The 24,204-nt window shown below is 36.1% G+C and overlaps 1 non-coding gene across 1 annotated transcript; it reads right to left on the bottom strand.

Moving 5' to 3' along the window:
* Positions 1-17,293: 17,293 nt before the first annotated feature.
* On the bottom strand, positions 17,294-17,401 carry LOC131152445 (small nucleolar RNA R71). The gene has a single exon (XR_009135946.1). It is a non-coding gene; the product is annotated as a small nucleolar RNA R71 (small nucleolar RNA).
* Between the last annotated feature and the right edge of the window lie 6,803 nt (positions 17,402-24,204).

Below are 24,204 nucleotides of genomic sequence, written 5' to 3'. Positions count from 1 at the left end.
ACCTATATGGTAGGAAGTGCAAGATTTTCACAGTTCACATGAGTCTGAAATATTTCTTCACCCAGAAATAGCTGAATATGAGGCAAAAAAGGTCGTTAGAGCTTATTAAAACTATGATTGCACGATTAGTTACCACCCAGGAAAAGCGAATGTAGTGGCAGATGCTCTGAGTAGGAAATCAGTGGGTCCAGTGTTAGCAGGTATGGAGATTCAGCACTTGATTCTAATGGATTTAAAAAGACTTAGCATAGAATTGGTTGAAGAGAGTCCTCAAGTGATTGTTGACAGCCTAGTAGTTCAGCCTACGCTGTATGAGAGGATTAAAGCAGCTCAAGGTGATGATGCATAGTTAGTAGAGGTAATGGCTAGGGTGCAAGATGGTCTGGGTAAGGAATTCTGCATACTAGATGATGGAGCCCTGTAATTTTGTACTAGGCTATGTGTTCCTGCAAATACCGAGATCAAGAGGACTATATTGGAGGAGGCTTATAGATCCCTATACACCATAGATCCAGGTAGCACTAAAATGTACAAGGATCTGCGAGAGTATTTCTGGTGGAGTGGAATGAAGAGGGAGATAGCCGAGTTTGTTCAACAATGCTTGACGTGTCAGTAGGTTAAGGCTGAGCATCAAAGACCAGTAGGGCAGTTGCAACCACTGTTCATTCCAGAATGGAAATGGGATCATGTTTTGATGGATTTCATTATGGGATTACCGTCAGTGCGTCAGAGGTTGAATGCAATTTGGGTGGTTGTGGATCGTTTGACAAAGACCACCCATTTCATGCCTATTAAAATCGGCTATTCCATGGACAGACTGGCAAAGATATATGTTCAGGAGATAGTTCGTGTTCATGGAGTACCAGTATCCATAGTCTCGAATCGAGATCCTTGGTTTACTTCATGATTCTGGAAAAGTTTTCAGGAGGCTATGGGTACACAGTTAGCTTTTAGCACTGCTTTCCATCCCCAAACTGATGGTCAAACTAATAGGACGATTCAGACACTATAGGATATGCTTCGTGCTTGTGCGCTTGATTTTGGAGGCAGTTGGATTCAGTTTATGCCGTTGATTGATTTTGCTTACAATAACAGCTATCAGGCTAGGATCGACATGGCACCCTATGAGGCATTGTATGGCAAGAGATATTGCTCTCTTCTTTTTTGGGATGAAGTAGGTGAAAGGCGAGTGTTGGGTCCAAAAATAATACAATAGGCATCCGAAAAGGTCCGATTAATTAGAGAAAGAATCGATACAGCACATAGTCGACAAAAAAGCCACGCTGACACTTGCCTCCGAGAGTTAGAATTTGATGTGGGAGATCGAGTATTTTTGAAGATAGCTCATCTGAAAGGAGTTATGAGGTTTGGAAAGAAGGGCAAGTTGAGCCCTAGGTATATTGACCCTTTTGAGATACTGAAGAGAATAGGGTTAGTTGCCTATAGGCTAGCTTTGCCGCCAGCTTTGGTTCGAATTCATGACATGTTTCATGTTTCTATGTTAAGGAAATACGTCCCAGACCCATCCCACATCTTTAGCTATGCAGAGATAAAGCTTAAGAATATTGGCATATGAAGAAGTACTAGTACAGATTTTGGATAGAAAGATTCAGACTCTACGCACTAAAGAAATACAGTTAGTTAAAGTTTTGTGGAGGAATCACACCATAAAGGAAGCTTCTTGGGAGCTTGAGGAGCAGATTAGACAGAAATACCCACAATTGTTCCAAGAGGTATAGAGGTAATCAGGTAAAGTACAATAGTTAGATGGTGTTTCTTTTGTAGGTACATGTATTGATTTTAGTTAATAGGTAGTTTTTTTTTTAGTTTATATATGTGTAATCTCCAGAACATATAATGTAACCACGGTATTCCTTCGCCATAAGTGAGGGTAGGTAATAAAATAAGTAGACCATTTGCCTTTATGGGATGATAGATGGAGATACAGATAGTAAATTTTAAAGAAGAAATTTTATAAAGAGGGGAGAATGTAACAACTCGAAAAATAATGGTTTTTAAATAACAAAGAGGAAGGGAAATGGAAATAGAAACAAAAGGTGGCAATAGGCTTCGTCGAAGAACACTTCGTGTTCATCGACGACATTGCACTTTGGATATAATAACCCGGGATTCTTACACAAGATCTCATCGACGAACACAAGGAATTCGTCGACGAGCACATAAGGGAACCTCATTGATGAAGCCGCACCTTGTCGACGAGAAGATGTCGAGATAGGTTTTTGGGTGGCCTGAAATTCGTCGATGAGGGAGGAAGTTCGTTAACGAAATTCCTTAAAGACTCGTCGACGAGGTGACGTGTCTCGTCGACGAATCCGGCCCTATAAATAGTGAAAACTCGGATTTTTATCAAATTCTCAGCACAAATTACCCCTTTCTCTCTCTAAAAAACGCCTCCTCCTCCTTCTCTCTTTGATTGTGGCCCCATTTCTTGTTGGATTAAAGATCTGAGGCTACCACAACACTCCTGACGAAGTTTACTACAAGTCTGCTAGAGCAGATCGTGGGAGAAGTTGGTTTGGAATTCATCCCAAGTCCAGGATAAGGAATTTTATTTAAATTATGCCTTCCTCGTAATTATAAGAAATGTTGTAGGTAAAAAAATACTAATGTTTTGTTCTGAGGGATGTTATTTTCAAGGTGTTGAGTGGAGAACCCTACGGGCGTAGAGCTAGAGTTCAGTGAGAGGCTTTTCAGATTTAAGGTAAAGGAAATATACTATGCTATGAGTTTTAAGAATGTTAACAGAGATTTCATAGATAAATATATATATATATATATATATATATATATATATATACCAGTTTATTATACAATTTTTACAGAATAAGAGTTTTAATTTTTGTGTGGCCTGAGTAGATATTTACCTGATGTAGAATTTATACAGTGTTTCAGCATATTATGTTATATAGTATATATATATATATATACGGATATTCACAAATATTATACAGACAGATTTATATAGATTTTATTCAGTTCAGTATATTATAGTATTTATAGAATGCCCTGTTTCCCCAAATGCCATAACGCACAGTTTATACAGACAGATTATACAGACAGTTTATAAAGAAGAATTATATTGTTATAGCATCAAGATGCTACAGTTAGTCTGATATTACAGTATTTACAGTACAGAATCACAACGTTATGTTTATTTTGGAAACATGATGAGAACAGCAAAGATAGATATATAAATGTATTTATATAGTATCAGACCCCGGTGGAAATATTACAGACAGATATAGTTTACAGAGCACCGTACTGTTGCTATATACAGATAAAGTGCAACCACATATCTCAGATAGTATGTGGGTACTGTCTAATCGTGCTCGGAGAGGATGCAGCTCCCCAGAACGCTGGGTTAAGGGGGCCGGTTAGACGAGATAGTAGCCAGTCCCGAGCTTAGGAGTGGATGCAGTTTGGCTGGGCTGAGGTAGTGTAGAGTATGATGACTAACCTAGAGGGCCGACCAAGTTAAGTCTCACCTACGTGCCGCACAACCCTGTCATCAGGGGTCAAATCATGACATACAGAGTCCTAGGGAAAGAACACAGTTATGTGTATGTATACAATTTTACAGCTTTTGTTGTATACAGTATGATATTAGCATTATGAATGATAGAAAGTTCAGATGATACATATATTTTAAGCCATTATACATATGATACATGTGTTTTTATAGATTTACTAGATCATGTAATTTCACATACTATTATTATAGTTTTACGACTCGGACGCCACATACTAGTAACAGCATATTTCCACTTACTGAGCGTCGTCTCACCCCATTACTTTATCATTTTCAGGTGAGCCAGTTAGGCGAGCAGATCAAGATCGCGGATAGGGAGTTTACTTGATTACCCTGGTAGGGTGAGTTTTTGATAGAGTTTTGTATTTGTGGGGTAGATGATGCTGGAGGGATTTATTTTGTATGGCTATGGTCCATATGTACTGGATTCTGGCATTGTATAGTATATATATACATGGTTATATTATTTGTGTTTCGCTGCTTAGGTATGGATATATACATAAAGGGAGAAATTTTAAGGATGTTACAGTTTGGGCACCTAAACCTCAGATCGAGCACCCGAACTTCTCGGGTTAAATTAATTTTTACAAGGGTTAAAATTATATTAATTTGGGTTAATATTTCCTAAGCATTTTAGATTTTTCTGAGAATACCCAATAGGTCCTAAATGGTTATATTTTTGCCTTGGTCTATAAATATGAGTTCATTTGTAAGGATTAAGCCAAGATTAAGAAAAATCATTAGCCCAAATTCTCTCAAACCCAAAATCTCATTTTGCTTATAATACTTCCAAATACTCTCATACCTTCATTCCATTGATTAATCTTAGCTTTGTAAGAGTTCTTGCTTAGGTCATTGCTTAGTATTATTGCTTATACTCCCATTGCTTTTGTTGATTGATTGTCATTATTTTTGGGGAGTCAAGCAAGAGTTTTCCCACAGATTTTTATTTGATAAATCTAGTGTTTGGGAAAACTCATTAGCTTAAGGATCTTTGCATTGTCATTGCAAAGATTCATATAGCTTGATTTTGTTGTGCAAAAAATATTTTTCTATAAGCTATATTATTCTTTCAAGCAACTCTTGAGCATATTACATTGAAGAAAATATTTTGAGTTGTTTTGAATATTTGATTAACATCTTTGAAACTCTGATTTGCTATTGAGATTTCATTTAGCCCGTTTCAAAGATATAGCTTGTTTAGAACACTCTTGAGCATACTTGTTATCACATCTTATTGAGTGTTGCTTGCACAAAGATACACATCACTAAGCTTACATTTCCTACATTGTTGATGTTTGGTTGATTGATTATACTGTGCGTATTGGGTACATATCTATTTTACATAAAAGCACAATCACTGTACCAACTTGATTGAGAAAAATACTGTTGTATTTCTAGGTGTGGCGTGAGGGGGTTTGATCTAACTTGGAAGGATCAGGTTGGCGTCAGCCTTGTGAATTTTACCTAGGGCCTTCTCCGCCTCGCAAGGAGAATTTGTAAAGGTTGAGGTCAGCCCTCTGCTAATTGACCTAGTGTTATTAGGTGCTGCTCCACCCGTTAAGTGAGCCATTAGTGACCTCGAGCTTGCGAGCTAGAGGCGGGGACATAGGCATAGTTGGCCAAACCCCGGTAACATATCGTGTGTTTATTTATATTTCAACACTTTATATTTACCGCACGTGTATGCTATGGTGTGAATGATACGTATGATTTAATTTCCACATCATATTTATCTGCGCATTTGGAAATTGTATAAACAAACCCTAGGTTGTGTATATACTATTGCTGAATAGATTAACCTAGGAGATAAATTTTTAAATTTTCAATTCACCCCACTCCCCTCTTGGGAATACACCAAAGCTAACAATTGGTATTAGAGCCTCGTTGCACTAGGCTTTAAAGCTTTTGTAAAAGATCGCAATGGCTCAATTTGGTGTATCCCCATTCAGAGAGGGACAATCACCTTCCAGTCCTCCATCATTTTGTGGTGTTGATTACATCGCCTAGAAAACTAGAATGAGCATATTTGTAAAATCTATGAATTGGAGGGTTTGACAGGTGATTGATAAGGGAATTTGTAAGCCAGTAGAAAATGATATTAATTTTATGTATATGAATTCATATGTCATGGACATGTTATATCTTGCATTAGATTCTGATATTTTTGTTACGTTTGTGGCATGTCAAACTGCAAAGGAGATCTGGGTTGAGTTGGAAAAGAGATATGAAAAGACCCCGGAAAAGGAAATTGCCACTCCAAACGATGATCAGGTAATGGCTGATCATGAGCAAGTTGCATTAGTAGATGATGAGGTATATGAATCTTACCCTACCTCATTTACTGATTCATGTAATGAAGCATGTGATGATTCTTATACTGAAACTTATGATATATCTTATGTTAATCATCAGTTGCCTCTAATGACTGCTTTGACAATGACACATTTATTAATTCATGTGATGATTACTGTGATGATTCTTGTGCCAAATCATGTGATGTGTCAAATGCTGAATCATCTGTTGAAATTCATAATAATTCTGTTAATGATGTATGTGATGATTCTCATATTGAGTGTTGCAATACATTATGGAATGAATTATCTTTTGTATTTTGTGAAAAATCTGTTAATAATGCATGCAATGATATATGTGAAAATTATTGTATTAAATCTTATGTTGAATCACGTGCATCAAATTTTGGAAGCATGACATCTTATGAGAAACCGAAAAGAATAATCCTTAATGCTCATAAGATTACAATTAGGATGTCTAAGCAGAAAATCTTTCTAAAAAACAAAAGTTTGGCAGCACAATTAGAAAATCTAAAAGACTATCATGCCACATTAGAAAAGAGAAAGATTAAGAAAGTATTGAAAATTATCAGCTTAGAAGAAGACATGGATGATTATTCTAAACTTACACCTAAAGTTAAAAATGAAAATAATGATCATGTAAAACATTTTGGAGTAAAAAGATTTATTTCTTTCAAAAATGGTTCATCTTTTGAAACCCATATTTGTCTGCATGCCTTATCTAGTGTAAGTAAGAAAAATTTTTCACATGCACATAATGTATGCTTATATGGTAAAAGAAAAGGGCACATCATATACATTTATCCATCTAGAAGTGCTAGAGGTTTAAGCAAAAAAATGATATGGGTGATCATGAAAGCAAACCCCATAGGACCTAAGGAAAAATGGATTTAAATTAAGATTATCAAATTAGTTAATTCTTGCTTAGATCTTAGGATTAGGTTTAGGGGGTAGTGATGACGATAGGCTTGGGAAGTGGCTTAGGTTTAAAATGTAGAAGCTTTTTATACACATCCCCTTCAAAATAAACAAGGCTTCTATGCTTGGTATATAATTCAAAATGCTTAACTCACACATAAATATGAAAATCTTAAGGTTAAGTATACATTGTCCATAGCTCAAGCTTGTGGCTGAGGGGATCCATATATATCATTCAATCCTAAACCCATCCTTGAACTTGAAAGCCTTGAACAAGTAGTTGTCATTACTCTAGGCTTAAAGCACTATTGGTCATAAATGACTAATATATATCGAGTGCTTATCATAAGACATCCCTTCTACTCACCAGTTGTATCCTTGCTTCATAATTATAATTATATCTAAAGGATACATACCACTGTCCAAAGAGTTGTTTTCAAAATTCATACTCTCCTAGACGCTCTTTGCACATACCTGGACATCTTTACTAAGCGCAAAAACATTTTTGAGAATGTCCACTAATAATGAATACTCTTCGAACTTAACATAAATTTTAATCATTGAGAGTATTTTATCTTATGCCTCTCACACGTGTTGAGATTCATAAGAAAAGAGGTAAGGTTGGCTTATGACCTTGGAAAATACAATTGGTGACCTTTTGGTCCTCTAAGCTTAAGCATTCATGTCAAGTCTAAATCCACTGAAAATCTTAGGAACCTTGGCTAAAATATTTGGCGATGAAAAAGGCATAAAATGAACAAGTGCATAACTCAAGGGGAGCATTTCTTTTCAAAATCTCATGACTCTTTTGAATGCTCTCATTATTATATCTCCATATGCCTTTATGAAAAGACACGCAACGCTAAACTCATGACTATCCACTATTGTTCATTGCTCATATTATATCTTGATGGATAGTGATTTGTGATTGTCTAGTATTGTGAACTGTTATTGAATATATTGTTTGATACTACTGGATTGCATGGAACGTCATCTGCAAGGCTGTTGCAGAAATTTATTTACTTGCATGCTTGTATGGAACGCCAACTGCATGACTGATGCAGTATGTTGTGTATTGCATGCTGGTAGTGGATATAGGTTCTCGTGTGCCTTGAACTGAATCATATATTGCTTATTTGAACCTATCAGGTACATGTTTTATGGGAAAATGCCTGATTTATAGACAACATGTTGTAGAAATTTCGACAGGAATTTTTTCAAAATAAAACCTTGTGCTAAAGATGATTATGATAAAATTAATGTTAAAACATTTTGGAAAGGATGAGTGAAACCAAATAGAAAATCAAATTTCATCCTTACATAATCATCGAATAATTAGGGGAGCCTAGCTCCATCCCTATAGGAAGAACTTAAAGAATCCATGTGCATCACTTTTATCCACTGAAATATTGAGGTTATTCTGAAAATCCCTGAACATTATATCCTGCACTTAAGGTTCTATGATTTGATATGGAATGTTCTTGGGTCATGAACTTTATTGCATGCCTTAATATATTTACTTTAATGATGCATCTATGGTCTATAGGAACAACTATACTGATAGGGGTAAATAGAATTAATTAATATTTAGTATAGTTGATTTTAAAGTGTCAAAATGAATGGCCTATACTATTGAGCAAAATGAAATTAATCTTTGGATAGTATAAGTAGTTAAAGAATCTAAGCAGGTACTCAAATTGATAGGGGGAGCATCTAGGCATAAATTCCTATCTTATTTTGCTCATAAATATTTTTAGCTTAAATCTATTGTGAACTCACCGTGGCATGTGCTTAATCGAAATGATCTTTCTGAAAATCTTAATTTGATATATATTTCCTTGCCACATGTTGTTTGTGTTTGTCATATGATCTTGTATGTGATTGTTGAATTTTTAAGATCATTATGATTTTGGTTTTCTGGTTATGTTATGAATGTACTTAAATGCTAAAATCAGAAAAATGTTGCCTACTTGCTTGATATTTGAAGTTTGTTTTGCAAGCATCACCCCCAATATCTCTTGACAACATCCTAGGGGGGATATATATTATATATATACATATACATATATATTTTTAAGTCGCATAACTAGTTCAGTAATTGTACATAAAATGCATGTAAACTAGTTGGATCGTTTTTATGCTCAAACCTTATGTTTGGTATCATATGCGGTGTGTTTTAAACTCAAATATTTCACGGGTCTTATGATATGTTTCAACTGCCATGGTTTGTGCATATTTATGGTTTAATTTAGTTTTTATGTCATTTAAATCTTCAAATGACCAATTATAGAGTTTGTGTGCTTAATTGTTAAACCTGTCAATGCTTTATACTCCATGAATTCGCTTGTGCCATGAAATGCATTACTATCATATCTCTTGCATGTTGATAGTTATATTTATATTTTGAGAATACTGAACTATTTGAGTTGATTGTTGTGGATATCTTGTAAATTTAAAACTCAATCAAGTCATTTCTATATAGGTATTTTTGGGAAAATGCTCTATTTTCAAACGGCATTTTGCCAAAATTTCTAAAAAATTTCCCAATCTTATTGTGTATTTAAATGAATCATACTCAAATGCCTTGCTTACATGCTTTATATTTATAACCCTTTTTGTTGTTGCCAAAAGGGGGAGAAAAGGCAAAACTGGATACTTTGCTAAAATCTAAATTTAACTACCCACTGATAAATCATTTAATTTGAGCTTAAATTGTCTTTATGCATAAAGTCGGGGGAAGCCTTTCTTGGCTGTACCCACTTTTGCATAAAGTATTTTTCATCATCAAAAAGGGGGAGAATGTTGACCTTATAGGTCACACCCAATTTTGATAATAACAAATAATCTTGATATTTGATGACTATCGAGTTTGTATGCAGGTATATAATTAGCAGTTCAACTAATGGCATATGAAGACTCAAAGTCTAAAGACCCTGAAGACTTCTCTCATGTTGTAATTCATTTTAATTCAATGAGGGTCTATAATAGTAATCAAAAGAAACAGTCTGTAATAATCTCTGCATCTCATGCATGTAGGTTTTGTAAGCTCAAAATGACGATAGTCTGATCATAGGGACCGAATGACTTTAGGGCACCCTTCGGTCGACCGATGCCAGGTTTTTGGACGTACTTGAAAAGACCCTAGGTTTCTACACATTGTGCACAAAGTCCCCATAATCACTAACATTATCAGGGGAAAGAATTGAAATAAAATTGGACAAAATAAGGTAAGTATGTGAAAGGTCACGCGACCGAACCTTAGGAGTTCAAAACTCCTCGTGCGCCCGAACTGCTGGAAAGTCAGCAGTTTGACCAATCTTCGGGAGACCGAATATAAAATGACCCTATCGCCCTTAGGATACCAAACCCTTAGAAGATTACTTTTCACCTACTCGGGCTGCCTAACTTTTCAGTTCAAAAAGGGCCTAGGCGACCAAACTTGTTAGTTCGGTTAACCGAACTTTGTTTCGGGCACACCCAAACCACACGGCAAATGTTTCTGACTTTTGTTTAGGCAACCAAACCTAGACTCGAGTGACCGAACTGTTTAAAAATGCTTTTTAACTGAGTCTATTCAGGCACCCGAACCTCTGACCGAGCACCCAAACTTCTCGGATTAAATTAATTTTTACGGGGATTAAAATTAAGTTAATTTGGGTTAATATTTCCTAAGCATTTTAGACTTTTTTAAGAATACCCAATAGGTCCTAAACGGTTATATTTTTGTCTTGGTCTATAAATATGAGTTCATTTGTGAGGATTAACCTGAGATTAAGAAAATTCATTAGCCAAAATTCTCTCAAACCCAAAATCCCATTTTGCTTATAATACTTCCAAACACTCTCATACCTTCATCCCATTGATTAATCTTAACTTTGTGAGAGTTCTTTCTTGGGTCATTGCTTAGTATTATTGCTTATACTCCTATTGCTTTTGTTGATTGATTGTTATTATTTTTGGGGAGTCAAGCAAGAGTTTTCCCACAGATTTTTATTTGATAAATCTAATGTTGGGAAAAACTCATTAGCTTAAGGATCTTTGCATTATCATTGCAAAGATTCCTATAGCTTGATTTTTTTGTGCAAAAAATATTTTTCTACAAGCCATATTATTCTTTCAAGCAACTCTTGAGCATATTACAATGAAGAAAATATTTTGAATTGTTTTGAATATTTGATTAACATCTTTGAAACCCTGATTTTCTATTGAGATTTCATTTAGCTTGTTTCCAAGATATAGCTTGTTTAGAACACTCTTGAGCATACTTGTTATAACATCTTTTTGAGTGTTGCTTACACAAAGATACACGTCACTGAACTTACATTTCTTACATTGTTGATGTGTGGTTGATTGATTATACTATGCGTATTGGGTACATATCTGCTTTACATGAAAGTAGAATCACTGTACCAACTTGATTGAGAAAAATACTATTGTATTTCCAAGTGCGGCCTGAGGGGGTTTGATCTAACTTGGAAGGATCAGGTTGGGGTCAGCCCTGTGAATTTGACCTAGGGCCTTCCGCCCCGCAAGGAGAATTTGTAAAGGTTGAGGTCAGCCCTATGCTAATTGACCTGGTGTTATTAGGTGCCGCTCCACCCCGTTAAGTGAGCCATTAGTGGAATCCTCCGGCTTGTGAGCTAGAGGCGAGGACATAGGCATAGTTGGCCAAACCCCGATAACATATCGCGTGTCTGTTTATATTTCTACACTTTATATTTACCGCACGTGTATACTATGGTGTGAATGATACGTATGATTTAATTTCCACATCATATTTATCTGCGCATTTGGAAATTGCATAGACAGACTCTAGGTTGTGTATATACTACTGCTGGATAGATTAACCTAGGAGATAAATTTTTAAATTTCCAATTCAACCGCCCCCTTCTTGGGAATACACCAAAGCTAACAACCAGCACATGGGCCGAGAGTTTTTATTGTGATATACCAACGTACGAGCCGAGAATTTTGATATGATATACCAGTGCACGGGCTAAGAGTTTTGATATGATATATCGGCGTACGAGCCGATGGTTTATGTGATATGTCGGCATACGGGCTGATTTTTGAATATGATATGACGGCGTATGGGCCGAAAGTATTATCTGATATGTAATACGGCGTACGGGCTATGAATGATAAAATATGAAATGTCGGCGTACGGGACTATAATTTTCACGTATAATATGCAAAATGATACTATGATATTACTTATTAGTTGTTACTATGAAATAGCCATGTATCACTGTTTGAATATATGTTATATATTATCATAACCTGGTTGGCTTGGTTTAGGCTTACACGTGCACGATACCATAGCTATGTGATCACGATCATTTTGATATTGTGTTATCACTGTCGTACGGGGCAGTGTAAGGATGGATAGTCGATGTGGTTTATTGAAGTATTGGCACCCCTGGTGTATGGATCAAGTCTGGCAAACCCATCGTACTTATAGACATTTACTTTGACTTGCTAGTGGCTGGCCAGCCATTGTCAGGTCCCGCCTTCAAGCCACACAACCCAGTCATGTGGGGGTAAAACATGACACCAGCCAGCTAACCTTCCAGGATTGTTTTGTATTATTATTATATGAGATGAATGATGTTTATGGAAATCCAGTACGTTCTATCATGCTATGATTATGTATGTTTTCCCATATATGATACAGACAGTTTCACTAAATATGTTTATGTAGGTTTTATGTATAACACAAAAATACTCATGTTTCCACACACTGGTATTACTTTATTATCCCTTACTGAGAGGTGTCTCACCCCAAAATTATACCAATATTTTAGGAGCCCCAGGTAGGAGAGCGGATAAAGCTCTGCAACATTAGTGTCTAGCCGCTAAAAAATGGTAAAATAAGCAGGTCGTTACAGTATGAGTCCTAAGATCATTTTAGTTTATGATTTGAGCCTCGAATTAATTCATATGAAAATGTAAACACATGAGTTCTAAGTACCCATTCCCATGACGCTCTTGAACTTGTTACTTGCAACTTCATTCTTATACTCTTTGAGTTCCATGGATTTTGCCAAGATGTGTATGCTTTAATCTTCATGGCTTCCATGACTCGTCATCCTTCAGTACATGCTATATATTTTTCCTATCACAATATCAATGCATAAATCAAATACCAAATGATTTTTCATTATCAAAATCGGATTGGACTCATAGAGTCAACATCAAGGTAGACATGCAAGGAGTCCTAGGTTGAGAGATAAGCCAATGGTGCATATGGAGTCAAAAATTCATGGTGGAGGTGACACAGGCAGTTCTAGCTCGAATGACCAATAGGCGCATCATAGCATAGTTGTAGATAGACTCAAACGCGTCATTAGGCCACCCCCTAGGTACTGTTTTGATGATCTGGTGTCTTATGCGCTTATCATGAGTAGCGGGGATCCTATTACCTTTTAGAAGGTTGTACAAAGTCAAGAGAAAGGTAGCTACATAGGTGCTATTGTGGAGGAGATAGATTCATTGCATAAGAACCAAACATGGGACTTGGTGGAGCTTCCAGCTGGGAAGCTGGCAATCTGAAGGAATAATCAGTTTCATAAGAGGAAAGAGAGAAGCACAAGGCTCACTTGGTAACAAAGGGATACTCAGATAAGAAAGGAGTAGATTGTGATGAAATCTTCTCTCCTATGGTCAGAAACACTTCTATCAGGGTAGTGTTGGGACTGGTGGCACAACGTGATATGCGTCTTGAGCAAATAGACGTAAAGACGCCGTTCCTCCATGGTGATTGGAGAAGCTGATTTACATGACACAGCTAGAAGATTTTAGCCAACCTAAACAAGAGCACTTAGTTTGTAAGCTAAAGAAGTCACTATACGGGGTAAAGCAGTCTCCGAGGCACTGGTACAAGAAGTTTGGTGCGTATATGACCTATATTGGCTACAGAAAGTGTGAATACGATTGCTACGTCTATGTGAGGAATCTTGTGGACGATTCTCTTATATTTCTACTATTGTATGTTGACGATATACTGATTGCTACTAAAGACATGACCAAGGTTAATCAGTTGAAAACTTTGTTCAAAAAAGAGTTCGACATAAAAAGACTTTCGTGGAGCCAAGAAGATACTTGGCATAGATATTCGTAGGGATAGAGTTGTAGGGAGACTATGGTTATCTCAAGGTAGTTATATGGATAAGGTGATGAAAAGGTTTAGCATGGCTAATGCTAAGTCAGTAAGCATGCCTTTGGCAACTCATTTTAGGTTGTCTACCGCCCAATGCCCAAAGATGGATGACGAGATTCGTGATATGTTGAAGGTCCCTTATGCTAGCCTAGTGTTGTGTTTGATGTATGTTATGGTCTGTACGAGGCCAAACCTGACACGTGATATTAGTGTGGTGAGCAAGTTATTCTCGAATCTGGGTCAATAGCACTAGAATGCTGTCAAGTGGATTCTCAAGTACTTGAGGGGTATAACTGGATATGGAATAATGTTTAGTGCACAACATAGTGAGTCGTCAGTGGTAGGGTACGTAGATGCTGACTACGCAAGATACATGGATGATAGGAGGTGTGCCACAGGGTATGTATTTACCCTTGTGGAAGGACCTATTTGTTGGAGGTCTATAGTGCAATCTCTTGTAGCATTATCTACTACTGATTCGGAATACATAGTAGTGGCTGAGGTTGCTAAGGAAGTGTTGTGGCTTATGGGATTGGTCAGAGAGCTGGGTGTCTAACAAGGTGGAGTTTGGTTGTAGTGTGATAGTCAGAGTGTCATATACTTGGCGAAGAATCAGGTGTACCATGCAAGGACAAAACACATTGATTTCCGGTATCATAGGGTGAGGGAACTAATTGTTTTAGGAGAACTTTTATTTGAGAAGGTTCATATGTCTGACAATGCGGCTGATATGCTAATGAATTCGGTCACAACGAATTCTAAGTGCTAGATGGTAGATGGACCCAATCTACTATCTCAGGTGGAGTAGTAGTTATCCTTTCAGATTTCCTAAGTGGTGAATATTCCCCAAGGTAGAGATTGTTGGGGACGTGGCTCATATTTTAAGTGAAATGCATGCATCGAGAAAGCTATGTGAAGTGAGGTACAAGAGTAAGGGAGAAGTGTTGGAATTGGTGTGATCCTAAGAGGGGGATGGTGAATTCGGTTTTAAAAATATTTTGATTAAATTTAAATATTTTCAGATTCACCACAGTTTATATCTCATTCAATATACACGCTGATTACGCGTCAAAGTTGCGTAATTAGGTGTTTAAAATTGTGCATTCAAGATTATAATTCTAATTAAATGCCCAGCTATGTCTAATATTTTTAATGTCAATCTCATTTGATAATATTGAGATTAATATCTTATTTTTTTTGAAATTTTACAGACATTCATATTCTATTATTGCAGGACAATTTTTGAAAATTAAAATCGAAATTAAAGTGTACGTGGGTCATGCATGAGCTCGAGTCCGAGAAGAAGCCATGTATGAAGTGTGTGTGAATGGGCTTGTGCATAAAGTTGGGCTTGTGAAGAGAGCTTGGAGGCTTGCACTGGAATGAAGGGGCCGACCTTTAGGGGAATTAAAAAAAAAAAAAAAACACAAATGTGCTGCATGCATGGATGTGACCGCGTGGCTTAGGGCTTCAAAAAAGGGTCTTGTTACCAGCACCTCAACCTCTCCTTCCCTTCTCTCTTAGTTCTCCTCGCTGCCCCTCTCTATCTCGCCCTCTCTTCTCTATTCTCGCCCCTTTCCCCTTCTCTCCCTCTTTTCTCTTTTATTTTTTTTCAGCGCCTCAACTCTCTCCTTCTCGTCTCGGTATCTCCCTCTCTATTTCGTCTTCCTCTCGTCTCTCTATCAACCTCTCTATCTTTCCCTTTATCTATTTCGCCTCCCTCTCCTCTCCCTCTCGGCTCTATCTCTTCTCTATGCTGCTGCTGTTTGATACCCAACCGCTGCTGCCTTGCCTCTCTTACTGCTGTTGTCTACTATGTGCTGTTGTCTGCTATGTGTTGCTACTCTGCTTCAACTACTCCTTGGTGCTGCTGCTGTGTGCAGGGAAGGAAGAACCTGAGAGCAAGGCTTATGTGCTACTGCTATGACTTGGCTCTCCTAAACCTGACGGCTTGCATCTCTCTCTCTCTCTCTCTCTCTCTCTCTCTCTCTCTCTCTATTCTTTCTTTTTTATTTGAATCTTGAATAATTATTTGATTCTATTTTTTTTATTATTATTAAAAATCAGTTTATTTTTTTGTTATTAACTGGTGTTAATTTGATTTTTTTTTTTTTCTCTTTCTCACTTGCATTTAGATTCTTGGTTAAGCATTGTTATTTTAATTTTAGTTTTTCTTTATCTTATTTAAAGTTTTTGTTGGAATCTAAATATTTTTTTGGGTGTTTTTATTATTATAGTTAGTGTTTTTATTTCGTTTAATCTAGTTTGGATTTGTTATTAAATTTGGCACTTTTATCTGGTTAAGCTTTATTTATTAACGAGTTTAGTTTGTTTTTATTTTGGATGATTGCAGTGTTTAATTATCTCATTATTGTGGTGTTGCATCCTACTTTTATTTAGTTATTCCGTGTATTTAATTTTTAGTTAGGGTTTAAGTTTCGTTGCAAAAATCTCAAACATCCTAGGAGCCGAATCTGAACTGTGTTCAATAAAATTTTCTTTTCTTATTTTCTTTTGGAATTAAACTGCATTCCTTGAGGAGACGATCTGGCCCATGGGTTAATTATTACACAACTGAACTCCTATACGTAAGATAGGTTCTGAGCTGCTCATTTTTTGAGTAAGTTAAGTTTTTGGCACCGTTGCCGAGAAGTGCCAGATTTAATTTCAAAATTTGTGTTTTTCCAATTATTTTTTATTTTTAATTAAAATATATATAAAATAAAAAAATAATAATAACTAAAAATTAAAAATTTTGAAGAATTTGATCATGCTTGTTTGCTGCTGTGTTGGTGAATTTCTGTTGTTTAAATTGATGTTTGATGCCTTGGGTCAGAGATCTTTTAAATAGACTGTCTAAAATTTCACTTAGCACCAGTAGTGACGCACATAGCATAGAGTTTGATTATTCTCCTGTTACTTTTATGAGTGATTCTAAAATTGTTTTGAGTGATTTTTTTGAAGAAATTTTTTAGGAAGTTATGGCTGCACCTGTACCACGTACACTCCACGATTTTCTACAGCCTACACACACTTTTACACCTTCTTGCATTGTTTTACCACAAGATGCACCGAACTTTACAAATAAGCATGGTATGTTATCGTGATACCCCAGTTTCAAGGGATGGATTTTGAGAGTCCATATCAGCATTTGACAGATTTTGGGTTGGTCTGTACCACTTTCATTAATAGGGCTAGAACTGATGAGTATGTCAAACTTCACTTATTTCCTTTTTCTTTGAAAGATAAGGCAAAAATATGGTTTAACTCTCTGATACCTAACTCTATTACTAGTTGGACTGAAATGCAGAGTAAGTTCTTACACAAATTCTTTTCTTTTTAGAGAACCCAATACCTGTAGGAGCAGATCAGTCAATTCATACAGAAAGGTGATGAGACCTTCCAGGCCTGTTGGGAGAGGTTCAAGGATCTGATGAATATATGTCCACATCACGGATTCAAATCATGGAGGTTAGTTAATTATTTTTATACTACTTTTACCCCTGAATGTAAACAGTTTGTCTAGACTATGTGCAACGGGGAGTTCTTCAGCAAGGAACTGGATTAGGCTCTATCATTCTTTGATTACCTAACTGAAATTGCCCAGCAATGGAACACACGATATGATCGGGCACCAATGGCAGCACAACCTCTCAGAGCAATCAATAGTGGAGGTAGAAACAAGGTCAAAAAGGAGACTAGTCTACAGGTCCTTATTGCTATGTTGTCTAAGAAACTAGAGGTCATGGAATTAGAGAAAGTGAAAACTATGAAATCAGTGGAGGTATGTTCTATTTGTGAGACCCCTAACCATAAGATTCAGGATTGTCCGTTTCTACTAGTATGGCTAAAGAGTAGATCTGATCAGATGCAATCAACAAATTGGGTCAACAGATCTCAAAATCAGCCATTCTCGAACACCTATAATCCAGGATGGAGGAATCACCTGAACTTTTCATGGAGGAATGATCAGTCTGATCCATCTTCCTCAAAATGTTAGCAACTTCCTCAATCTTATGCGTCACCTGCACAGCCGCTATATCATCCAGTTACAGCTCCTCAATAGTAGTATCAACCACAACAGATCTCTCAGAACTACGCACCTCCAAGATTTCAACCTAATTTAGCTCCTATTTCGTCAAAGAAACCTTCTGATGATGGTGTGGCACAAATAGCAAACACTCTTCAATAATTTATGTAGAATAAAAATCAGACCGTAAATAAGCTATGAGGCACTATTAATAAGATGAGTATACAATTGAATGCTTTAGAAAAAGGGAAATTTCCAACACAATCTTAGCCTAATCCCTCGATATTTCAAACAACTCTTGTGCTTATTTCATTAAGGAAAATCTTTTGAGTTAGTTTGAATATTTTTATCAACATCTTTGAAACCCTAATCTGAAAATTAAGATTTGTTAAATCTTGTTTCAAAGAAACAGTTTGTTTGTACACTCTTGAGCCTATTTGAGATTATACATTACTGAGTGTTGATAGCACACATACACATCATTAAGCTTACAATTCCTATATTGTTGATGTGTTGTTGATTGAGTATACTGTGCGTATTGTAGTACATATCTGCTTGCTGAAGAAGCATATTTTCATGTACGTAAATTTTCATACATTTGTTGTACTCCAGGCGTGGTCCTGAAGAGGGAGACTAGCCCTATTAAATAGCCTCAGATTGGCTTTGACCCTGTTAGAAAAGTTAGGTGCACCATCCTGGTAAGGTGTAGGTTGAGGTCAGCCCCGCTAATTGACCTGGTTTTAAACGGTGCCGCTCCACCTGTTAAGTGAGCTATAGTGGAATCCTTGCCCTGGTGAGCCAAGTCGGGGACATAGGCACTTTGGCTGAACCTTGATCACATATCGCATGTGCTATTTATTTTTTCCATACTTTATATTACCACACGTGTATGTTTTATTCATGTTTGCATAAAAAGACCCTAGGTTGTGTAATACTGCTGCTAGACTAGTTGACCTAGGGATAAATTTTTAAATCTCCAATTCACCACCCCTCTTGAGATTGCACCAAAGCTAACACTGTTATTTGTTTTCTTTTATTTTCTAGGTTTGGATTATTATAGTTTATACAGAACTTCAACCGGATAGCATGGATGCAATGACTTGGAATGAGTTGGGAGCAATCATTCGTCTTTGTTTGACTAAGGACGTGTTGTATCACGTCATGGATGAGAATTCTCTGGCATTAGTTTGGTAAAAACGAGAATGTCGATATATGTCTAAGGGTTCGTCAAAATCTACAAGTGTAGTGGAGAAAGACTCAGAATGTAGTGTTAGAGATATGCTATGTGTTTCATCGAGTTTGGAGTCCCTCATAGGTGATTCTTGAATCTTAGTCACTAGATGCTTTTATCATAGAAAATGGTTTGACATCTACAGGTCAGTTTATATTGGTTGTACTTTGATGGAAAATGATATTTCATGCAAAATATTTGTTATTGGAAATGTCAAAATAAAAATGTATGATGGTGTTGTAAAAGCTATATGCGATGTAAAACATGAATCGGGTCTAAGGAAGAATCGGGTCTGAGTCAAGTTTCTTGTGGCATATGCGGTTAGAGCATATGGGTGACTACATGTATTCAGATGTTTAGGAACCAATGATGATAGCATCAAGGGATAGACATATGTATTTCGTGGGTTTATCATGAAGGTTCTTGGTGTACTACTTGTAGTGGGTGAGTTGGAGAACCAGACCGGATGCTAGATTCTCAAGTCAAACATTGGGGCTGAGTATGTTGGTTTTGTTCAAGAAGTTTTGTGAGTAGGGTAGGTTATATGAAAGGCTTGCAGGGTACTTCTTGGTAAAGTCGGTGAGTATGGCGCATTTCTCGTGTGACTGATCATCAAAAGTATCGCTAGATGGGAAAGTTGCAGGTGAATGGTGGGCAAGTCTTGCGGTAGGCTACTCGGTTGTGAGTGGATGGCCATTGGTGCAATATTCTAGTGATGGAGTATCTAGGCTTGGTGTTGTGTCTAGACAATACATATTTCTGGGTCATATAAAAGGTGGGTGCAAACTGGGTAATCCTATGACAAACAAAGGGGTGATCAAGGACATGATTTTTGTTGTTAAAGTCATGGGCAGCGTACTCTGGTAAAGGAAGAGAAACAAATGCCAGAAATTGCAATAGCAGCATTCATGTTTTTAAGGTGGAGTTTGGGACTCAGGTTAGAAATACGGGGAGTTCTATCTCGAGTCAATAGTATCATGGTATGAATGGGCATGTGATGCAGGTGGAGCAACACACTCAGGGCATAGATGACATAGTTCTTATTGTAGGGAGTTTTTAGCTCGGGAGAACAACAGGATCACAGTTGGTTCATGTGTACTATCAGACCACTACTTGAGTGTGTGAGTTGGTGAGGCTTCTAGTGTGGAAGAGGGTGATAGGATGTCATGGAGTGATGTATCTGTTGTGTGTGAATAACATGTTACTGGCTAGAAAGGCATTGACTAAGGCTAATCTTTTGGATACTCTGTTGAAAATTTTTGACATGAATGTGTTGGCTACGGCCAAGATAGGTCTTGGTTTTCTAATTTGCTTGAAAAACACTTAAAGGAGATTGGTGTTATCTCAGGGTGGTTTTGTAGACAGGGTTACAGGGAGATTTGTGTTATCTCAGGGTGGCTTTGTGAATAGAGCTACACGAAAATTGATGTTATCTCAGGGTGGCTTTATGGACGGAACTGCAAAGAGATTTTTATTTGCTATCTCATGGGAGTTTTGTGAAGAATCTATGTGGAATGTCTATCACTCGGTACCCAAGTACGAGTTGTGATGTCCGGGATATGTTAAAGGTCCTCCATGATTGTGTAATGGAGTGTTTCAGCAGGCAATAGAGTGAATCGTCAGTTATTAGTTTTGTTGAAGAATATGCAGGGGGCTTTAGTATTATAAGGCTTGCAATAGCTTTTTTCTTTACTGTTGTGGGATGGTCTCACTGGAAGCCTAGGGTGAAATCTTTGGGTATTACATCTATAACTATATCGGGGTTGATGGTAGAAGCTGAAGCTGCCATTGGCAAGTTCAAGCGGCATCCCTTGGACTTGGTGCATGTCTCCAAGTGCTAGAAAGGAAACGTTTTCAACCGAATGTTCAGAGTTCAAGGTGGAGCACTCAAATATATTTTTCGGGTTCTCCTAAGGGTCATATAATCGCCAAGGTGAAGATTGTTGTTTAAAGTATGACTCTTATACTTCGAGAGTTTATCAACAAAGGGAAAAACATATGCATATGGTCTTGGTGCAAGGTAGCAATAAAAACTTGTCAACAATGAAACACCGAGAGCCAGGAAATATCAGAGCTTAAAGACTCGTCGACGAGTGCTTCTGAAACACCGAAAACTAGAAAATATCAGAGTTTAAAGACTCGTCGACGAGTGGTCTTGTCTGGCTTGTCGACGAGTGCCCTGTTTTCGTCAATGAGTATTCGCAGGGCTGCGAGAAAATATTTGAATTTTAAATGTAAATGGTGTGACGATTGGGGATTCGGGGGGGGGGGGGGGAGTCTCCAAGGGCTTGTTATATGTATGTTCTTTTGGGGATATTTTGATAAGTAAGAGAATAAGAGAGTATGAGAGAAGGAGAGAAGACCATTGTTTTGGGGATATTTTGATAAGTAAGAGAATAAGAGAGTGTGAGAGAAGGAGAGAAGACCATTGTATTCTAAGACTTTGATTTTCATAGTGAATCTCTAGCTGATTGCCCCTGTGGCTGTTGGCTTTGTTGAATCACGTTATTCCCGGTGTCGTTGCACTTATCTTTACTCTCTTTATCTTGCTATGGTTGTGGAATTTTTCTCTTTATCACCATTTTTTGTTTGTTGCAAGTATGTATGTATGATCTTTATACAATGTTCATTCTACTGCACATTGTTAAGAGAGGTCGCTCATATTTTTCACAACAACATTATATGTGCTAGATACAATAAAGGTGATAGTAACTCTATAAATCATTAATGTGTCCAATGAGTTACCCATTTAACCCATAAATGTTATTTTATTTTTTAAAAAATAGATCATATTTTTCAAAATATTAAAGATAAAAATAATAAATAATCAAAATAATTTCTTTCTGAAAAAAATTAACTCACATATTGTGAAATTTAAAGATAACAAAGATAAATAAATACTTCTTAAAAATAATTTAACTCCTATTAATTTTATATATTTTTAACAAGTATACATTTTTATGATCCATTACTAATTAGATGGATTCGGGTTGATATTTTACGCATATGTTAATAAATAGGTCAATTCAAACTTAAATCCATATAAACCCCGCCAACTAACAACCCAACCCAAACCTGACCCGATGATCCATTTTGTCAGCCCTAGTGTGTGTGTGTGTGTGTGTGTGTGTGTGTGTGTGTGTGTGTGTGAGAGAGAGAGAGAGAGAGAGAGAGAGAGAGATCCAAATAATGTCATTGCAAAAGTGGATAGGGCCCACATTATGTATGAAAAATAGTAATTTTCTGTTCAACCAATTGAAATCCTTGGTTGTATGCAAAACCATTTGTAATGGACAATCAGCTTAATTTGTTTTTTTCCATGGATCATTTAAGTAAGCTAGACAAATATTAAGACAAAGAGAAAGTTAACTAACTTAGAATCCTATCCATGCATAAAAAGAAAAAGAAATCACATATACATGTGTGTGTGTGTGTGTATTGCTTAAAATATTATTTAGTTATAGTTAGTCCATTCATTTTAACTTGTTGCAAAAATATCAAACAATTATTGCAATTTACTAACTCAATCTTTCCATCAAAACTTAGTTTCAGAAATAAGGGTTAAATCCAAGAAGAAGAAGAAAAAAAAAAAACTAACTTTTTCTCTTATACTAGAGAAATCACTAACAGCTTGTTTGGTTAGGCGGAATAGTTACTCCTTGAAATAAGATAAAATATAGTTTAAGTTTTGTGAATCAAGGGAATAGTTATTCCATATATACTCATAATTATTTCATTCAGTATGTAATAAAAAAGTAAGAAATATTCCAATGATAAAGTTTAGGAATAGTTATTTCTTGTCTATTTCGTATTATAAACTCATAAAATATTTCATATTATTATTTGTTTTGTAGTAACAAAAAACTTTCTTGTATAATATTAATTGTAATTAACCTACTAAAACTAAATTATTCTTACAATAGATATTCTGCAAACAAACGTAACCTAAGAATCCAAATATACTAGTAAAACTAATTCCACTTTTAAATTAATTTCATTCTCTTGTAAATATACTGAATTATATAAATTTCATTATCTTGTAAATTATTAAAGTCACTTTCACCTTAGATTATGAACTTAATTAAACAACTTGGGAAATATTGACTAAGAATTGCAAATGATAAGTTAAATCGGAGCTTTTAAATTCGATGAAAATATTACTTTCATAAAAAATATATCAGCTATTATTTTAAGAAATTTTCTAAAACAAACATATAAAATGAAAAAAAAAAATTATGCTTTTTTAAATTTAAATTTTTGATAGATGAAAGTACATTTTAAATTTTGGTTGGCCCCAAAATTTTGGTTAAATTTGATAGCGCACATGTGCATATATATATACAAACTAAAATTGAAATTTTTATTTTACCTTTGAGAATTTTGATATAGTAATTCTATTATCTACCAAATTTATAAAGTATTTCTATAAATTAAAATTTTAAATTTAAGCAAATAAAAAATTTTGTTTTCTTTTGATTGTATTTTTTTTCTTTTGTTTTGTGGAAACTTATTGAAATGTCAATGGGCTAAGTTCTAACTAAGAAAAAGTTTTAAATGACATACGTGTATGTGTGTATGTATATGTATATGTATATATGCATATAAAATTTTTTAGCCATGCAATGGGTGCTACTAAACTTTTTGTTTGTCGTGATTGTAAGTCTTGTATACAATCAAATATGGAGAGCTCGTCAGGTAAATCTTGTCCATTTCAATGTTTACATTATCATTAATTGCATCTCCCTCTCTCTCTATTATTATTATTATTATTATTTTTGTAATGACTGTGTGGGTTTGTGTGTGCATAAGGTGTATATAAGTAGCTTAGGCCTCATTGAGTGTTTCATTCCTAAAGCAGTGAGAGTTAAGGGGCTATTCTACCTATCACTACTTCTCCCTAAATAGCCCAACCCCGTGATCATGGCCAAAATCAAGTTTCCTTGCATCAATTGTGCTTTCCTTCTTATACTAGTTTTGATTCATCATGGAATCATGCCTTCT

Source organism: Malania oleifera, chromosome 3, assembly GCF_029873635.1.
Source record: "Malania oleifera isolate guangnan ecotype guangnan chromosome 3, ASM2987363v1, whole genome shotgun sequence".
NCBI lineage: Eukaryota > Viridiplantae > Streptophyta > Magnoliopsida > Santalales > Ximeniaceae > Malania > Malania oleifera.
This window is presented reverse-complemented; position numbering and strand designations above follow the sequence as displayed.